This window comes from Thalassophryne amazonica, chromosome 4 (assembly GCF_902500255.1).
Source record: "Thalassophryne amazonica chromosome 4, fThaAma1.1, whole genome shotgun sequence".
NCBI classification, from domain to species: domain Eukaryota; kingdom Metazoa; phylum Chordata; class Actinopteri; order Batrachoidiformes; family Batrachoididae; genus Thalassophryne; species Thalassophryne amazonica.
The window spans coordinates 88,855,756-88,869,722 of NC_047106.1; positions in this window are offsets into that span (position 1 = coordinate 88,855,756).

Consider the following 13,967-nt stretch of genomic DNA (forward strand, 5'->3'; position numbering starts at 1 on the left):
ATACTTAGAAACCAAACATATATCATTAATATACAAAAGGAACAACAGTGGCCCAAGGACTGGGCCACTGTTGGATATAAGGTTGTTCCAATAAACACGGTAGCGAAACTGTAAACTTAAGTGAGTGATCAGAGACCACTGATGTAAGAGGCATGATGTCAATATTCATGACAGCAATACCACGTGCAAGAACCAAATCCAGGGTATTTCCACTAATGTGCGTCAAGTCCTGAATGCATTGCTGAAATCCTAATGCATCCACAATTTCCATAAATGATTTGCAAAGGGGATCAGAAGGCTTATTTATATGAACGTTAAAGTCACCAATGATCAGAATGTTATATGCACTTGTTGACAAGTTAGAGATGAATGCACCAGATTCATCTGATTTTTATTCTTCTGACCTTGGCAATGCGTAATATCCTGAGCAGAGCGGAGAATCAGATGCTCAAACGAGTTATATTTGTCACCCCCAACAGCTAATAAGCTAAACCTAGATTTATCAATAAGAGCAACACCCCCGCCTTGCTTTGCATCACGAGAGACGTGACTAAATGTATATGCTGGTGGGCAGGCCTCATTTAATGGGAGGACAGCTGTAGGTTTAAGCCAGGTTTCACATTACTCAGTTATATCTAAGTGATGATCAATAATTAGATCATTAATCAACAATGATTTTGAGGATAGTGACTTATGTTCATGAGACCCAGACTAAGGACCTCAGTGGGGTTGACAGTTGAACTGTTTGGATTTAGGAGTGGTTCCAGAGAAGTATATATATATATATATATATATATATATACATATATAAATCTGGAAGTAGATTTAGGTTTGAGACATTCCACTTGTGTTGTAGGTAGCAGACACAAAATCATTGCTATTGCTGGAACAACCATTGGGCCATCCTCACATACCTCACATACCACTGTCACACCTTTTTTTGAAACATGTTGCAGGCATCCATTTCAAAATGAGCAAATATTTGCACAAATACAATAACGTTTATCAGTTTGAACATTAAATATCTTATCTTTGTGGTGTATTCAACTGAATGTAGGTTGAAGAGGATTTATAAATCATTGTATTCTGTTTTTATTTACATTTTACACAACATCCCAACTTCATTGGAATTGGGGTTGTAGTTGGGCTCTGTGCCATGGAGTGGTGCAGAGAGGAGGAGGAGATGGAGAGAGCCAGATGTGTGGCTCCACGTGGCTCTTGTCTCGCTCATTTTCCCAAACATCAGGCTCAGCAGCAGCAGCAGCAGCAGGTGGAACACCTGCAGGAGCACGCTGATGAGCATTGAAATGAAACCTTTAGCTGACTTAGCGTCACTGTCCTTCTTCAGCATTCTGCAGCAATGAAACTGAATGCGGTGCAGCAGAGTTTAATTGTGCGCATGTCAGGGAAGAATGCTGTCATGCTCTATTCAGGATCACCACTAATCAAGATGGATCAACACGCTCAGTTGCGACCTCCATGACATGAGGCGAAATGAGGGTGGTGCGTGACATTTGTGGAAGATTTTTTGACAGCCAAAAACATGTTCCACGAATATCACGCACCAACATGCATTATTATTAAGAAACCTATTTAGATGCGTTAAGTCACGTTAAAAATGTCAGGAATGTGCCAAGAATGACACAAATATGACATTCGTAACGCGTCTTGCCTATGTGTAAACACAGCATAAGAAACTCTGGTGATCAAATTTATGTTGGTGAATCGACGGTAACACGTCTGATGAAACCCAAAGTCTGGGGGTTTGGCGACAACATCATGAAAGGTTTTCCCTCCATCTCGACAGGATTTACAGCAATTGACAGCCTTAATCCACCTTACCGCTGTCATTAGGGTGGATTTCTCAATATTCACACATTCAAAGTGGAAAAAGCATTGAATTTCTCTTTTCTAGCCAGCGAGCCGGCACACAAGCCATGTTATTTACATGCTGCTCGGATGTGAAAGCTGAGCAGTAATTGGTCCAGATGGATCACGTGAGGTTCTGCTTCTCAGTGAAAATATTTTTTTTCCTCACATTTATATCTTACTGTTGTGTGGACTTTTTGAGTTGAACTCTGTGAAATGTGCTTTTGTATAATGTTAACAAAATTACTGCATAAAGATCATTTAGACCGATTTTACTGGAACAGAATGTAAAGAAGGATTTTTCATCCGATCACCTATCTGTTAGAGCTCCAGCATCCCTCTGTGGTGACAGGATTAGAAACTCGTGGCTTTATTTGCCATTTGTATTCACACACAAGGTTTGGGTGTACAGGAATTCTTGTGCAGAGCTCTTGAGTAAATACATATAAAAAGTATAAAGCTGTATAAAAGTACAAATTCTTACCTAGTGCTCCTAATACGAGCTTCGCGCCACACAGCGGTGCGAAGCTCGCTCAAGGTACAGGGAGTCCCAAACAGGAAGTGCCAATTTTTGAATCCACAGTGAAACAGGAAATGTTGAATGTCAAACAATTCCTGGATCCCATGAGCCAAGATCTCATGAGAGCTTGTGGGAGTTCGGGAGCAAGTTTAGACTGAAACAAGAAGTGCCAAATTTTGAGTCCACAATGAAACAGGAAATGTCAAATGTTGAACACTTCCTGGCATGGGCAGAGCTCGAGCAGTGGCCAAGGTTGCACTGGACTTCCCTGAAATCTGTTTCGGACACAGATGATTGACATGTCATCACACCGCACGTCTAGTTGAAAAGAGCTGCATTTTGAAATCAGTGACACTACTACTACGTCCATCCTGTATAGTAGTTGGTGCTGTGTACCACAAAAAGTTCTAATCCACCTGAGTAGAAGAAGAAAAATGTTTGACTCATTTGAAACTGAACACATCATCTGAACCACAGACACCAAAGTTATATCGGTGAGTAAACAACCGTATTTTATGCCAGAAATGAGGTCCAAGTTGTTAAAAGTGGCATTTTTCCTTTAATTTTGGTTGCCTTATATATGTGTGTTTCTCCAGTGATTTTATTAAATGAGCAGGCAGCTGTTGATTCATGAGATATAATGTGAAGATGCTCAGGCTGAAAGAATTACAGGTTATTTACTCCTCCTCTGTTCTGTATAAAACTTAAACTCAAACGGAAAGCAAATCTCCACAACTTGACACAAATTAATTAAAAATATAAAATACAGATTCCTGATGAAGTGGTGCAGAGGAGGATTTTCTTAAAAAGAAGCCTCGATAGTTTAGCTACAACTGGCCAGAAAGTACATCTGAGATGCAAACCTAGATTTGATGTTTTGGTAAAAGAAACTTTTGTATTTCTTCATATTTCTACCTCATTTTCTTATTTTATTGTACTGTTACAAGTATTATTATTATTGCTTATCCTTGCACACGCTGTTTGATGAACATTTTCCTCTACTTGCACCCATCTTGTGTGTTTTTAAGAGCTGATGTAACATGTGAATTTCTCCTCTGTGAGATCAATAAAGTTTATCTTATCTTATCTTATCTTATCTATCTTATCTTACAATTGATGTAAATAAAGTCCAAGACATTTTCATTGACTTGGAAATGTTCATGTTTCCATCCCCTGACTTGACTGAAGAAAACTGGCAATAAAACTGATTATTCTTTACATGTATTACCAAGTTTTAGAGATTTGCTTTCAGTTTGATTTTGAGGAAGATAATTTTAGAAATTTTTATTCTTTATATTTTTTTGTATTTCTTGTATTTGAAATGGCATAAACAAATTAAAATGTGTGAAATATCAGGTGTTCCAATACTTTTGGAGGGCACAGTATCCTAACCTTATGATGAGTGCAAAATGAGTGTGGTATTATTACTGTTTTGTTTAAGAATGTTTAATTTTCACTGTTGTTGCACTTTGTGTCAAATCATAGTCATATCGTATATCATATTTATATGACAATATTAAGATATGATAATTTGGCCATATTGTACAGCCCTACTGTCAACTAGCTGAAAATTTTGAATATTAATTTACATCTACATTTTAAAAAATGCTTAAAGTGGCAGGGGGTTAAGAGGGCTGTAATTAGGGGGATCAGCTGAAAGGCAAAAGAAGGAAAGGTGATATAAAAACAGTGGTAAACATACCACTGTCCCAGCTTTTTTGAAAAGTGTTGCAGGCAACCATTTCAAAATGAGCAAATATTTACACAAAAGCAATAAATTTTATCAGTTTGAACATTAAATATCTTGTCTTTGTGGTGTATTCAATTGAATATAGGTTGAAGAGGATTTGCAAATCATTGTATTCTGTTTTTATTTACATTTCACACTATGTCCCAACTTCATTGGAATTGGGGTTGTATATTAATATATAGTACAAAGTACCTGGTTAATGGAAATTGTGAACAGCAGTTATTGCACACTTTATATTCCAAATATAGTGTATATTGCACATGTAGATCAAACAGATATTGCAGTAATGAGTGTTACTTCACAAGGAAAAAAATGTTACATATTAGGTTTTAGTTGTGTGTTAAATATTGTCCAGTGGATTTTGGTTGGTTGGTTGTGTGTCTGTTACTCTGAGTTCAGCGATGCCATGAGTCTGACTGTCACTGGGAAATAAAAGCTTTTCTGGAATTGAGTCCTGTATGCAATGATGCTGTTTGCTCTACTTTTCCTCAGGCTGTAAGCTGTGTTTGGACTTGAGAAAGTGTCCAGGATGGTGAGGGTCCCTGATAATGTGCTGTGACATCTTTTTGCATTGTTGTCTGTAAATTGAGTCCATTGATGGAAGTTAAGTTCTGGTATTTTTTTTCCAGCTGCCTTGTTGACATATAGACAAGTATGTGTTATATGGCTGGGGGGGCCTGGCTGCCTTTTTGTTTCTGTCCTTTGCTTCTCCTTCCAGGTGGTTTGCATTTGGAACTGAGTGGCTGTGTTGCTGAGTTTATCAGGACCTCACCCTGATCACCTGAGGCTGATCACCTGCGGCTCATCAGGACTCACAGCTGTGGTGCATCTGCATGGATTGGAACATGGTGGCATTTAAGACTGGAGTGCACAGTGTGTATTTGCCAGAGACTCGACCTTGTGACCAGACGGGTGAGCTCGTCGTCTCGGGAGCCATCTCATCATCAATGGATGCAGAGAACGTCCAGGTTTGATGCACGGTCTGTGAAAGAGGAGGGGGTGAGGTCTCACGCTCGTCAGCACACTTCCTGAGGTGCGTTAGATTTTGTGACTAACATTTGTACAGTCAGTAAATGTGGTGTCCCTCACACCTTTATTATATTGAGCTGTATGTTAGTCATGTGTCGACTTCCACTGCAGTGGAGTTTTGTGAACTGGATGTTCCATGCCTGCAGGTTGGGAAGTTGATTAGTAATCAAGCCAGGAAGTGTTTGCTGTTTGTACACCTTTAAGTGTTCTCTCTGTGTGTAGAGTGTGGACTCACATAATGGTTCCTTCTTTCACAGACTCGGTTTGTTGCGGCCACCTGGGGGGTGTCGGCGGGGTCCTTGAGTCTGAACAGCTTCTGGCTCCGGACCGTTAGCGCTGCTGGGAGCGCACCACGCCAGACCGCACTTTCTTTTGTATTTTTATGTATCACTGTTATGTATTAAATTCAGTTAGCCTTTGTACCGTGCTCTGCTTATTTCATACTGGGTCCTTCAAACGCTGGTCGGTTCTCCGAGCTGCGTCCGACACATAACAGTATGTGCTTTCCCAAATCATGTCCAATCAACTGAATTTACCCCACGTGGACATCAATTAAGCTGTAAAAACATCTCAAGTATGATCGGTGGATTTTTCTGTGAAGGCTCTCAGTTGTCCAGGTGGTTTCCATAGTAGAGAAGCTTTAATCTTCGACTGGACTGGGTTGCTTGACGGGAGGATGTTTCACTTCATATCGCAGAAGCTTCCTCAGCTAAAATTCTTGCTCTGGTAGTCTGACTTCTGTCTTGACCCTTGTAGAGAAGAACAAACAGAAGCCACAAAAGCTGGAGTTTTAAACCTAACCAGACCCCTCCTACCAAGAGGCAGACTGCTATTGGCTATTGACTAAACAATTGCTTTAATTAGCACCTACTGTGCTCTAGTTAGCACCCTCCTAATGACAGGGTAGCTGTCCCTCCTAACGATGAGACTGACACCTCTCCTGATGCCTCTCCTGACACCTCTCCTGATGCCTCTCCTAATGGCTCTCCTGATGACGTGAATGACTCATTACCATGAACAAAAGACTGAACCTGCTTTGACCTGAGTACCCCTTTGTAAACAGGGGACAAAGCGCGTCTCAGACCCCTCCCCGGTTAAGGCTGGGTTTCAACTGTTTCACATACAATGCCTCCTTCACTCCTCTCTCAAACCATTTCTTTTCTCTGGCTAAGACTTTAACTTCCTTGTCCTCAAACATGTGGTTAGTGTCTTTAAGGTGGAGATGAACTGCAGACTGAGGTCCATCAGCGCCCTCTTTGCGGTGCTGGTATAGCCCTTTGTACAACAGCTGCTTAATCTCACCTATGTAGTGTTCGTTACAGTTTTCCTGACATCAGATAGAATACACTACATTGCTCTGTTTGTAACTAGGGATCCTGTCCTTAGGGTGAACTAATTTTTATCTCAAGGTGTTAACAGGTTTAACGTAAACTGGGATTTTGTGCTGTCTGAAATCCTCTGTAGTTTTTCCCCTACTCTTGCTAAATAAGGGAGAGACACTCCTCTTCTTCTTGGCTCCGTCTCCTGTCTGTCTGGTCTCATTGTTCTTTGGGACTTCTGCACTTTATCCAGGGACCATCGTGGGTACAATGATGTCACATCAAATGACACCATAGTTTTATCTGTGACATCGTTGTTCACCTGCATCCCCACTGCTGAGGCTGTCTCAACTGTGAGGCAGAGGCTGCTGGAGGATGCATCTCTACTTGAAAGGACCAAACTTACACCAGACCACATCTGCCAACTCTTGGAGATCTGGCTTAACACCACGTATTTCCTGTTTAGGGGGAATTACTACAGGCAGATACATGGATGTGCGACGGGGTCTCCGGTATCCCCCATTGTGGCCAATCTGTGCATGGAGCTAGTGGAGAAGAGAGCCTTGGCATCTTTCACGGGCATCTCTCCCAGTCACTGGTTCATATATGTCGATGACACATGGCTTAAAATCAAGCAATAGGAAGTGCAGGCCTTTACAGAGCACATCAACTCGGTGGACTCCAATATCAAGTTCACACATGAAGATGCCAGAAACAACCATTTAGCCTTCTTGGACTGTGATGTTATGATTGGAGAGAACAGGCAGCTCCAGACAGGGGTTTACAGAAAACCCACTCACACTGACCAATATCTGCTCTTTGGCTCAAACCACCCCCTTGAACACAAGATCGGGGTGATCAGGACTCTTCAACACATAGCTCTACAGGTGCCCACAACTACAGAGGGAAGGGCTAAAGAACAACAACATGTCAAGAAAGCCCTCACAGTATGTGGGTACCCACGATGGTCCGTCCTTTCCTGAACAAGAACGTGCAGTGAAAGTGAAGGCTAAGAGACAGTAATCATGCTCATAAATGTATTCCTCTGCGTACGCATGGAGGCTTGGGATACACATCTACTTTGATGTGACACCCATTTGTGATGCTCCAGGATTAAATGTCTCTAAAGTCATATCAGGAATCTTTTGCAATCTTTCCTGTAAAAATGACCTGTTGACACATGGCTGTAATTCAAGTCTGCACTCCAAGAATGCAAGTATGTTTTTGTTTTTGTTTGAGTTCAGTTCCATCCAGCAAAGTTACAAAAAGTGTCACTGTTCAAATACTCATGTACCTGACTGTATGTATCATACTGTGTAATACTACTCACACAATATGCTTGTTCATGTATTTTGAGTACTTTATCATTTGATGTTTTTCAAACACACATTTTCATGGGTTTATTCTTGTGAAATAAGTCAAAAATAATGAAATAAAGCTTTTTATTATATGGATGAATGAAATAAAGCTTTTTATTATATGGTTGTGATGCTACGCACACTCTGATTGGCTGATTTCTGGTCCTATTTTTTGCCATATCCGACCGGTTACCATGACAATCAGTCCAAAACATGTATCCCACTCGTTGCAAACCAGAAAACAAAAATCATGATTAGAAAAATCAAGTCGGACATGAACATACTCCATAAATATCTAAACAGCATAAAAAACACAGTTTGAAAGCCGACCAGTTAACGACCGGACCATCTCTTAGCAAATTCTTCATGGACGTGAAGCGAACAGGCCTGACTACAAGCCCAAAACCATCAGTAGCACCCCTGATGATTTCCATGATTTTCCATTAGAAATCATTGGTTGTTTGGATCAGTAATTTCAGTTAAATATATCATATAGCAGACAAACAGTGATAATTTGAGAAGTGAAATGAAGTTTATAGGATTTACAGAAAATGTACAATAAGTCCGAATTAAATATCTAAACAGCATACACACACAACACACACACACACACACACACACACACACACACACACACACACACACACACACACACACACGCGCACACACACACACACACGCGCACACACACACACACACACAGTTTGAAAGCTTACCAGGTAATGACTGGACCATCTGTTCACAAATTCTTCATGGAGGTGAAGTGGTCTGACTATGAGCCGAAAACTATCAGCAGCTTTCATATTCTGGCAATACCATAAGTTTGTGTGTTTATATACAAAAGTATTTAGTCAGTCCCTGATTGTGCAAGTTCTCCTACTTAGAAAGATGAGAGAGGTCTGTAATTTTCATCATAGGTACACTTCAAATATGAGAGACAAAATGAGAAAAAAAAACCCCACAATCCAGGAAATCACATTGTAGGATTTTTAAAGATTTTATTTGTAAATTATGGTGGGAAATAAGTATTTGGTTAATAACAAAAATTCAACTCAATACTTGGTAACATAACCTTTGTTGGCAATGACAGAGGTCAAACGTTTCCTGTAAGTCTTTACCAGGTTTGCACATACTGTAGCTGATATTTTGGCCCATTCCTCCATGCAGCAGTGATGTTTTGGGGCTGTCACTGGACAACATGGACTTTCAACTCCCTCAACAAATTTTCTATGGGGTTGAGGTCTGGAGACTGGCTTGGCCACTCCAGGACCTTGAAATGCATTTTACAGAGCCACTCCTTCATTGCCTGAGTGGTGTGTTTGGGATCATTGTCATGCTGGAAGACCCAGCCACGTTGCATCTTCAATGCTCTCACTGATGGAAGGAGGTTTTGGCTTAAAATCTCACGATACATGGCCACATTCATTCACACTTCCTATAGCTTCCAATGAGAGTCTGGATTCTGGTTGAACGTATTTTGGCCCATTCTTCTTTACAAAACATCTCAGGTTTGTTGGTTTTCGAGCAAGGACAGCCCGCTTAAAATTTTCAATAATATTCAGGTCTGGGGAATGAGATGGCCATTCCAGAATGTTGTACTTCTTCCTCTGCATGAATGTCTTAGTAGATTTTGAGCAGTGTTTAGGGTTGTTGTCTTGTTGAAAGATCCAGCCCTGGCGCAACTTCACCTTTGTCACTGATTCTTGAACACTGATCTCAAGAATCTGCTCATATTAACTGGAATCCATGTGATCCTCAACTTTAACAAGATTCCCAGTACCTACACTGACCACACAGCCACATAGCATGATGGAACCACCTCCAAATTTTACTGTAGGTAGCAAGTGTTTTTCTTGGAATGCTGCGTTCTTTTTCTGCCACACATACCGCCCCTTGTTATGGCCAAATAACTCTGTTTCATCAGTCCACAGCACCTTATTCCAAAATGAAGCTGGCGTATCCAAATGTGCTTCAGCATACCTCAACTGACTCTGTGGCGTGTATGCAGAAAAGGCTTCCTCTGCATTACCTTCCCATACAGCATCTCCTTGTGCAAAGTGTGGTGTATAGTTGAACGATGAACAGAGACACTATCTGCAGCAAGATCATGTTGTTGGTCTTTGGGGCAGGTCTGTGGGTTGACTATGACTGTTCTCACCATCCTTCGCTTCAGCTTATCATGAGATTTTTCTTGGCCTGCCACTTCGAGCCTTTACTTGTACTGTGCCTGTGGTCTTCCATTTCCTCACTATGTTCCTCACAGTGGAAACTGACAGCTGAAATCTTTGAGATAGCTTTTTGTATCCTTCCCCTAAACCATGATGTTGAAAAGTATTTGTTTTCAGGTCATTTGAGAGGTGTTTTGAGGCTCCCGTGTCATTAGAAGAGTTGCAAAGAGGAGAAACATTTGCAAATGGCCACCTTAAATACCTTTTCTCATGATTGGATTCACCTGTGTAAGGAGGTCAAGGGTCAATGAGCTTAACAAACCAATTTTGTGTTCCAATATTTAGTGCTAAATGTATTCAAATCAATAAAATGACAAGGGTGCCCAAATTTATGCACCTGCCTAGTTTTGTTTAAATAATTATTGAACACTTTCTGTAAATACTAGAAACTTCATTTCACTTCTCAAATATCAGTGTGTTCATCTGCTATATGATATATTTAACTGGAACTTCTGATCCAGACAGCCAATGATTTATATAGGAAAATCATGAAAATTATCAGGGGTGCCCAAACCTTTACATACAACTGTATATACATAACAGACATATAATAAACAGATTATGAGCCTTGCTTGCTCGGTCTGTACGGGATTATCAGACCTCTGTGCTGTTCGCATGGACCTCACTTATGCTTGGTCCGTACTTACACCTCAGTCTGATATTTTCCTGTACAGACCGAGCAAGCGAGGTTCATAAATCTTTAATATCATCTCTCAATATTAAACATTTCAAAATGTGACATTAAGCAATTGCAGTATTATTATTATTATTATTGAATTTAAAAGGCCAACAAAAGACAAGGATTGTAAATGAGCAACAGCTAAATGTCTTACAAGTGTGATGCTTTGTCTGTGATCCTTTTTGCACCCAACATCTGGGGTCCTCTCTACAAATGGCCTGATTTCACATCTCAAAAAAAAAAACAAAAAAAAAAACTTGTTCAATAAATTATCTCTTGGTACATAACATGAGACACATGCTGTGGGCCACCCATGGGCAATGCTCAATAACAAATTTAAAGCCATAGTTACAGACCTCTTTGTACTCAAGATTAATTATTGACTGAGTTTTAAGTAAGGATTAAACAACGAGAAGCCGTGCATTATACGGTTTGAATGCACAACGCGGAGTCTAAAACACCGTGGAGTCTAAAACACTGTGGTGTTTGTCAAAACACAGCTGATCTGCACCAACTGATTTGCGCCTTGGTGACGACCAGAGCAGAGTTACAGTGTAGAGTTTACAGTGTAGTGCAGAGTATTACAGTGACTTAACTCACTGAACTACGTGTGCATATACATGAAATAATGCACGCCAGTTAGACATGGAATTCTCACTGACCATGTTATAACTGACTTTAAACCATGGGCCTAAACATGGGTTAAAACAAAATCTCCTTTGAAAACAATCTTCATGTTTTGGGTGTTAAATCTTAAGCTCAAAACCAACATTGAGGTTTCAGCATCAGTCATCTGCAACTTATACAGTACGTGGAAGAGTCAAAGAAAACACAGATGCATTTTCAGTAAAACAAAATGTACGAGGTCTGTCCATAAAGTATAGGTCCTTTTTATTTTTTTCAAAAACTATATGGATTTCATTCATATGTTTTTACGTCAGACATGCTTGAACCCTCGTGCGCATGCGTGAGTTTTTCCACGCCTGTCGGTGACGTCATTCGCCTGTGAGCACTCCTTGTGGGAGGAGTCGTCCAGCCCCTCGTCGGAATTCCTTTGTCTGAGAAGTTGCTGAGAGACTGGCGCTTTGTTTGATCAAAATTTTTTCTAAACCTGTGAGACACATCGAAGTGGACACGGTTTGAAAAATTAAGCTGGTTTTCGGTGAAAATTTTAACGGCTGATGAGAGATTTTGAGGTGATACTGTCGCTTTGACTTCCCACGGAGCGAGATGTTGCGCAGTGCTCCCAGGCGCCGTCGTCAGCCTGTTTCAAGCTGAAAACCTCCACATTTCAGGCTCTATTGATCCAGGACGTCGTGAGAGAACAGAGAAGTTTCAGAAGAAGTCGGTTTCAGCATTTTATCCGGATATTACGGAATTTTATTACAGAGATTAGAGCATGTCATAGGTATTAAAGGCATTGCGCTGCGGTGGTTTGAATCATATTTGTCTAATAGATTACAGTTTGTTCATGTAAATGGGGAATCTTCTTCACAGACTAAAGTTAATTATGGAGTTCCACAAGGTTCTGTGCTAGGACCAATTTTATTCACTTTATACATGCTTCCCTTGGGCAGTATTATTAGACGGTATTGCTTAAATTTTCATTGTTACGCAGATGATACCCAGCTTTATCTATCCATGAAGCCAGAGGATACGCACCAATTAGCTAAACTGCAGGATTGTCTTACAGACATAAAGACATGGATGACCTCTAATTTCCTGCTTTTAAACTCAGATAAAACTGAAGTTATTGTACTTGGCCCCACAAATCTTAGAAGCATGGTGTCTAACCAGATCGTACTCTGGATGGCATTTCCCTGATCTCTAGTAATACTGTGAGAAATCTTGGAGTTATTTTGATCAGGATATGTCATTCAAAGCGCATATTAAACAAATATGTAGGACTGCCTTTTTGCATTTACGCAATATCTCTAAAATCAGAAAGGTCTTGTCTCAGAGTGATGCTGAAAAACTAATTCATGCATTTATTTCCTCTAGGCTGGACTATTGTAATTCATTATTATCAGGTTGTCCTAAAAGTTCCCTAAAAAGCCTTCAGTTGGTTCAGAATGCTGCAGCTAGAGTACTGACGGGGACTAGCAGGAGAGAGCATATCTCACCCGTGTTGGCCTCCCTTCATTGGCTTCCTGTTAATGCTAGAATAGAATTTAAAATTCTTCTTCTTACTTATAAGGTTTTGAATAATCAGGTCCCATCTTATCTTAGGGACCTCGTAGTACCATATTACCCCATTAGAGCGCTTCGCTCTCAGACTGCGGGCTTACTTGTAGTTCCTAGGGTTTGTAAGAGTAGAATGGGAGGCAGAGCCTTCAGCTTTCAGGCTCCTCTCCTGTGGAACCAGCTCCCAATTCAGATCAGGGAGACAGATACCCTCTCTACTTTTAAGATTAGGCTTAAAACTTTCCTTTTCGCTAAGGCTTATAGTTAGGGCTGGATCGGGTGACCCTGGACCATCCCTTGGTTATGTTGCTTTAGACGTAGACTGTGTTTCATAATTATTGTATGGCCTTGCCTTGCAATGTGGAGCGCCTTGGGGCAACTGTTTGTTGTGATTTGGCGCTATACAAGAAAAAAGTTGATTGATTGATTGATTGATATTCCACTGTTAAAGGAGATTTTTTTAATGAAAGACGTGCGGGCGGATTGCAGCGTCGGCTCGCAGCCGCCGCAATGCTCTGCCACAGGAAAAACACCTCCGTTGGAAGCCTTAAGGACAAGTTGGAACATGTCCAGCTGTTAAACAATTTCTCATATACTCACTCCACTGAAAGCCATCAAAAGCCGCCTGGATTTTACAAATGGTTATCAACACGGAGGTGTTCTTCTTGTGCAGCCGCACCACGCCGGCTGCGTCCCGACGCGCGGACCCGTCCGCACGGACCCGTCCGCACGTCTTTCATTAAAAAAATCTCCTTTAACAGTGGAATAAAGCGCCAGTCTCTCAGCAACTTCTCAGACAAAGGAATTCCGACGAGGGGCTGGACGACTCCTCCCACAAGGAGTGCTCACAGGCGAATGATGTCATCGACATGCGTGGAAAAACTCACGCATGCACACAAGGGTTCAAGCATGTCTGACGTAAAAACACATGAATGAAATCCATATAGTTTTTGAAAAAAATAAAAAGGACCTATACTTTATGGACAGCCCTCGTATTATTTTGGCCCCTTGTAAAGGATTACCAATGGTTT